The 7,469-nt window shown below is 38.5% G+C and overlaps 1 non-coding gene across 1 annotated transcript; it reads left to right on the top strand.

Annotated features, from left to right (window-relative positions):
* The first annotated feature begins 6,910 nt into the window (after window positions 1-6,910).
* Window positions 6,911-6,983, top strand: TRNAG-UCC (transfer RNA glycine (anticodon UCC)). The gene has a single exon. It is a non-coding gene; the product is annotated as a tRNA-Gly (tRNA).
* The last annotated feature ends 486 nt before the right edge of the window (window positions 6,984-7,469 follow it).

The raw sequence follows: 7,469 nt of genomic DNA on the forward strand, positions 1-7,469 counted from the left end.
GTAGAGTGTTCATTCAGGGTCATCAAAAGTCCAGATAGAGAACAATTTTAAAAGATGTACCTTCATAAGAGTTTTTCTCCCTCTCAATTCTTAATCAGGTCCCTATTTGGACTGTTGGTGTTCATCTTAATCACTTCTCAGAACCCTTTCTTTCCAGTATTAACTAATATCAGGGAATGGATGAGAGATATCAACTAAATTTTGCTCATGCTGGGCTCTCTTGGGGATTTGATGCTTCCCTTTTTAGTTGTTATAAATGCAGATCCCTTCAGGGTATCCACCCTTGCAAGGCCTGTCATCCTTGCTTCCCTCAATGAGGTCATCACAACACACCTAGTTTTTGTGGTTTTCTTCTATAATTAATTTCTTTGAATCACTGAATAACTTTATCTACCTTCTGCCATACACTTCTTATTTTCTCTGATATCCTTATTTGTAATAAGTCAGCCAGAATTGAGCACAACATGGCTTTTCCCTTCAGTGATGCTGAAATAATTTCTGTGACTCATGCTCTGTGCACTGAGCGGTGATCGGGCAGCCTGTGATTGTTTGCTTGTTTAAGCACTTGTTCGGTAGATTATTTAACTGCTGGTTTAATTGTGCCTCACTGAGAGTTCTGCTCTTTGTTAATCCTTGTTATCATTTGAGTGCTATTCACTAAATACATCTTTCTCTTAATCTAAGTGGTTCGAGTCAAATATTTACCTTATTTCCTCGATTTTAAGATTACTTCCCCACCCTCACATTTTCACATTTCTGCAACTAGAATATGTTCTCAATTTATCATGCACATTTAATGTGGTGTTTTTCCCCCAAAAGACTGTTACTAAATCTTCCTTTGCCCTTTGTCTTACAAAGAATAGCTTCTTAGAATCCTGGAGGTACAATGAGTCACAGGTACATGAGATTTTGTTATGAGTTTGAGACACTAATAAATACTGGAACTCCTTTCTTTTTTAAATTTATTCCTCAGAGAGCAAAGTGTTAGGGTTAAAATATATACGTATTTGCCTTTTGTGGATTTAGGCCTGAGCTTTTATAGTTTGGTATTTTTGACTCTCTTTCCTCTTTGCCAATTATTTCTACTGGATCAGTATTGGAAAGTAACTAATCCTGGAGACCCTCTCTGCTTTGCCTACATCTGTCATCTCCTTTTCACTTACACACACATATGCTTTATCGTAAACTCCTGGCCATTTGGTTTTTTTCCCTAAATTCTTTGCCCTCAAGTCTATGCACAAAGTCTTACATGTTGCACTTTATCAAAAGCTTTGTTGAGGTCAAGGGTGGATTATGTGTAAACTCTATTTTCTCTGTCTTGGCACTTCCTCATAAATTTTCATGGAATTTTAACTGCTGAATCCCTTTAACTCCAAAAAGAGAGTGGGTAAAATGCCAAGTTTGAACACTGAAGTTCTCTGTTTGCTCAGCTTCCAAAAATCTAAAGACATCTTTAGTAGCTATCAGCTTTTAAATATTTTTTTAATCAATGAGTGTACTGGATGCAAACATATTTTCAGATATCAAATGGAAGTTTCATAGGAAGATGGAAATAAGTATACATTTGTAACTATTAAAAATATGAGTGATTTTGCTTAAAATCTAAATAATTACTAGCATATTCATTTCTATAGACATACACAATTAGATATGTGACCACAGATTACATAAAATTGACCTCTGTGATTGCATATGTGTGTATAAACATGTGTAAATTTAGGCATATGTTTATCAACATACATAATCCATTTAGTGGGGTACAATAGAAACAAGGTTCAGATTCTAGCTCTACCATTTTCTTACTTTGTGAAACTAGGTCGTTTAAATATTGTAATCCTCAGTGTTTACATCTGTAAAATGACTATAAAACAATAATGCCTGCCTTACATACCGAAGAGGGCGATACCAAGAATCATTCAAAAAAATTTTTAACTACAAAATACTTTATAAATATTGATAATATTTGATGATAGTTATACAGATATTCCTCTCTACTTAGAAAAAAATCCCATCTTCTTCAAATTGTATATTTTGTCAATAATCCAGCATAGATTTTTAAATTTATAACCAATATGTAACACAAAAGAATTGAAACTTTCTCTTCTAAAAATCAGCAAATTGTTTTTAGATATATTGGATATCAATATATAATATATACACATATAATTCATTGTATATATTTATTGTATATAGTTGTATATGGTTTTAGAGAACATAAATGTATAATATAAATGTACAACAGATGTTGACTTATTTTCAATATTTTAGCTCAGAAAACCCAAAAAAAAGGCAAAATTTACTTTTAAAAGTGTCATCTATTCCCTAGCTTCTTAGCTTTAGCATATCCAAAATGCGATTTGTTGAAATAATGGTATGTTTTAAGTTAATCTACAGTCAGTATGGTCTGTGAGACATCATTATACTGGAGTTTCTGGACACCAAAGCTGCCCTAGAAATGTCTCAGGAGAAGGCCCTGGGTCTCACTGAGTCAAATATCTAGAACCAACCCCTATAATACATGCTTGTTGAGGCTTGCATTTATATTTTCTTTGTTACAGCTTTTAAATGTAAAGAAATTTTCACAGCAGCCATGCCCAAGAATCTTCAGGAACTTAACTGCAAAACCAACTAAGTGGAGTCAGTTTGGACAAACTCTTTATACTGGAGGCTCCAGTCTCGTGTTAAAAGTACTTTTTCTTTTCTATCAGGGTAAAGAGGCTTCTAGTCTATGTTGGCTACTCTCAGGTAGAAAGAGTAGACAGGGACAAGCAACACCCAGTGATGTACAACTAGGCTTACATTTCCCAAGGAGATATTAGAAAGTAAACTACTGTATCTCTCTTCTCCCCACTCCCACATTCATAAATGTGCCTGTACCCATCTCCTGAATTTACCACTCTCCCGTTAAGCGGTGGAGTATAATACCTCTCTCCTTGAATCTGGGGAAGGCTTGAGAATTGGTTTGTAACCAACGGAACATGTCAGAAGTGACACTGCATGACTTCTGAGGCTAGGTAGTAAAAGGAGACATAGCTTATGCCTTGTACACTGGGACACCAGCCTTCAGATCTCATAACCGCCATGGAAGAAATCCGATTATTCTGTCATGCTGTGAGAGAGCCTAGCCCTCATGGAGAAGCCACGTGATGCATTCCAGCCAACAGCTCCAGCTGCAGTCCTAGTTGACAACCAACATCACTGTCAAACATAAGATGCCTTCACGTGATTTCAGTCCCTGGCATTCGTATCTTACCAACTGAGGCACCAGACATCAAGCAGCAGAGGCAAGCCAACCCTACCGTGCTGTCTCTGAACTCTTGACCCAGAGAAACTGTAAGGATAATAAAATGGTAATTTTATGCAGCTAAGTTTGGGGGGTAGTTTGTTTCATAGCAATAGTAACTGGAATACCTCCCCTTTGAACCCAGCTGGCCTCTTGACTTGCTTTAGTCAACAGAATGAAGAGAAAGTGACAGTGTGCCTGTTTTGAACATAGGATTCAAGAGGACTTTCCTGTTTCCATTTCTGTGCCTCAGCTGTCACGATGAGAACATGTCTAGAGTCGCCTGCTGGTGGATGAGAGACACGTGGAACATACTTGAGTCATCCCAGCTGAGGCCAGCCTAGATCAGCCTACAACCATCCCAAATCCAGACGTGAAGCCAAGCCACCTACCTCACCGATCCAGACAGAGAAGCAAAAACATGTGTTTTGTCAAATGCCACTAAGGTTGTAGGGTTGTTTGTTGAGCAGCATTATTGTGGCAGGAGATGACAGGTAGGCCACTTTGAAAAGCCAAAGCAAAAAGTATTAATGCACCCTCTCGATCTCATAGTCCTCTTTCTTAACTGCCTTATATCAGCATTTTCCTTCGAAGCAAAACTCTTTAGTCTAGTTACCTACTTACTTAATTTCCACTTCCTTACCTCCTAGTCTCTCCTCAGCCCTAATCATTCTGACTTCTGCCCCCACCACTACACTGAAATCACTCTTCAACATCTGCAGTTGCTCTCACGATGCCGAATCTGACGTACTTGTTGCTTCATAATCTTCCTGGACCCTTCAGCAGCAGTCACCTTGTTTGACCATAGGCACTCATTTTTCAAACACCATTTTTCTTTTAGCTTCTGAGATGCCTCCACATTTTCTTCCTACTTCTTCGGCTGCTCCCTTTTATCTCTTTTGCTGGTTCATTCTTTTATTCATTTATTTTTAAAAAATCTATTGAACACCTACTATGTGTCAAGCATTTGGGGGTGTGTTGTGGTCACAGCAGTGAAAAGAGACAAAATTCTTGCCCTTGTAGGGCTTAGGTTTTAGTGAGAGGAGACAGAAAATGAGCAAATGAATATGTAAACATATATGTCACATGGTGATAAGCTCTATGGAGAAAAATAAAGCAGAGGAAGAGGGAGAGAGAGTGATAAGGATGGGATCGGTGTCAATGTTTTAGATAAGGTGGTCAGTGAAGTCTTCACTGAATGGGTGACATTTGCACAGACACCAGAAGAACACGAGGGCGTGAGCCAGATGGCTCTCTGAGGGTGGAGTGTCCCAGACCAAAGGAACGGCAACTGCAAATGTCCTCATTCGGGACTGTGGTTACCATGTCCCTAAGACTCTTTTTTTTCTTCCATTTTATTATACTCATTTTCAAATCAATTGCTTAGCTTTTTATATTGAAAGTTTAAGGAAAAAAAAACAAGAACAAAAACCCAATCCTTCACAAATATCTGAGTTTGGCACAGTTTATTAGGGTATGAGGAAAGAAATTGACCTGTCATCTTGGATCATCTGCTCAAGTCTTCTGGAATGTGGTCTCTGACCCTTACACAGAAGGTCACTTACTGCCTACCTTCTAAATGTTGATTCTGCAAGGTTCGGGTTTAGCCCATCTTTTCTCTTTACATTTGTGCCTAGGGTGAGCTCACCCATTTCCAAAGTTTTAAATGCCATCAATGCTCAAGTTGACATGTTTAGTCAAGACCTTACTTCTGAGCTTCGGATTTAAATATCCAACTGTACCCTTGACATCTCCACTTGGGCATCTCAAACTTACCATGTTCAATGAGAACACTTTATTACACCAACACCCCGAAAACTCAACTGTACCTCCCCATTATGTGCTATCTTTGGAAACAGCCATCCAATTTCTCAAACCATAAGTCTGGTATCCTTGATTCCTCTATTTTACTTATATTCCAAATTTAGTTCATTAAACTTTTAGACTTGACCCCCAAAACATCTCTCAAATCCATCAACCTTTTTCCATCTCCACTTCTCCCAAGTTGTGCCAAGGCACCAGCACTGAACACTAAATTTGTGATATTCATGGCCAGTACATGATTCAAGATAGAGCGTATCTATACCATATCATCACATAAACCTTTCTAACTGAATTCAATTTAAGATAAAGCAAACCTTCTAAAAGTCTGACTATACATATATGAATATGATGGCAAGTTTGATGTTTCCAACAGTAGTTTGGCACTTAGCTTATGGAACTGTATTTAATTTATGATAACTGGTGTATTCCTGCATGAGTTTCTAAGTAAAAAGAAGCAAATTTTAGGTTGAGAAAATATTTGGAAGAGTGGAAACATTGTTTTTTCCAAAGTCACTTTCATGTCCACAATTTTATGAATTTTATGTGTTCTAAGATGAGGTTGACAGCTCTGGCCTATGCTTACTCTAGACTAATTTATTAAATTATTGGACTCCTGGTTTTTACAGTGTGAAAAGAGACTTTTTATGAACACAAATAACTATTATTTCAATAATAACTCATTGTGCCAGAATTTGGCATTTAAGTTTATAAATAAGATCACAGCTGCTGACCTCTTTCAGTGAAGAAAAGAACAAAAGGAGTTAGCAACCCATTCTGAGAGTCCACCTAAATCAAGTAGGATGTTAAATCCATGCATAAAATAATGTTTTTTAATAAAAATGCTTTAAAGGGAAAATCGTCTCATTTTAAATTGAATGAATGAATACAAAAGATGACATGAGGCTCCCGGATTACTGCTATGAGGCCCTAAGACACCAGACTCAGGCATTGCTAATAGCTCAACAGTAATTGGAATATTAATAGGATGTGTCATTCTGATTATATAGAATATGCATCAAAGTACTTTACCTAACACTTCTGGATTGATTGGAGAGTGGCAGAGAATAATCTGATTGTCGCTCCTCTCCGTTTAAGAGCCCCATTTCGGAATGCTTTACTCGCAGACTCTATTTGAGGACGTATTCAAAATAAAATCAATGCATTTATAACCTAATTAGCTGATCTCTATTGATTCATGTTCCAGATATTCAGTTTGCATAGCATTACTGTTTTTACTAACTACCTGTAAATATATCCTGGGTGGCATGTTGGGTTAATGCATTAGTCTTTCTCCCTGAGGGAGCTAAACTACCAGCTACTGTAAGTCATCACTGAAGTACTATGTTTTCCAGTTTTCTCCTAGTCAATCCATGTTAATAAGACTTCATATGTTTATTTAGCACTAATCTCAGCCAAGTCCTGGGCTCTTTATGTAACATTGGATTAGAAATGGTTCTGGGGACTTCCCTGGTGGCGCAGTGGTTAAGAATCCGCCTGCCAATGCAGGGGACACGGGTTCGAGCCCTGGTCCGGGAAGATCCCACATGCCACGGAGCAACTAAGCCCGTGTGCCACAACTACTGAGCCTGTGCTCTAGAGCCCACAGTGACAACTACTGAGCCCGCGAGCCACAACTACTGAAACCCACGTGCCTAGAGCCTGTGCTCCGCAACAAGAGAAGCCACTGCAATGAGGAGCCCGCGCACCACAACGAAGACCCAACATAGCCAAAAATAAATAAATTTATTTTAAAAAGCAGTCAATTAAAAAAGTAAATAAATAAAATGGACTTTCCTAGGGAATTCCTCGATGGTCCAGTGGTTAGGACTCTGCACTTCCACTGCATGGGGCACAGGTTCGATCCCTGGTCGGGGAATTACATCCTGCAAGCCACGAGGGGCGGCCAAAATAAATAAAATTAAAAAAAAAAAAAAAAAAAAGAAATGGTTCTGATGTAATGGGTTTACTGTCTAAAAGTAAAGGGAACCTTGACCTTTGAACAGTTTGCTGCTTCCGCTCCAGGGTATAAGTGAGAGGTCAGGGGTTCACTGGAACCGCACCATACAAGCGTAACCCCTTCAGGGATGTGGACCTAGTCACCTGTTCTCATCATGCTCGGCCTGAGAAAGGGCACATGACTTTCAACTTTGTTTGCCACAAATCTGCCCACAAGTTGTCATATAAAAAGGAAGAAGAAGTCAGGCTGTATGTTATTTCGGCCTTCTCCTGACTTAAAAAATATTGGAGTCCATGTTATGTGTTCAAGAATGGTCAGACCTCTCTAATTACGTCAAGCGAATTGATGAATTTTGCTCGCAAGACATGCAAACATTCCTTAAACTGTGGAGAAGTGGCAAAGCTC

Source organism: Aethalodelphis obliquidens, unplaced genomic scaffold, assembly GCF_003676395.1.
Source record: "Aethalodelphis obliquidens isolate GAN/ISIS:26980383/991018 unplaced genomic scaffold, ASM367639v1 scaffold40, whole genome shotgun sequence".
NCBI classification, from domain to species: domain Eukaryota; kingdom Metazoa; phylum Chordata; class Mammalia; order Artiodactyla; family Delphinidae; genus Aethalodelphis; species Aethalodelphis obliquidens.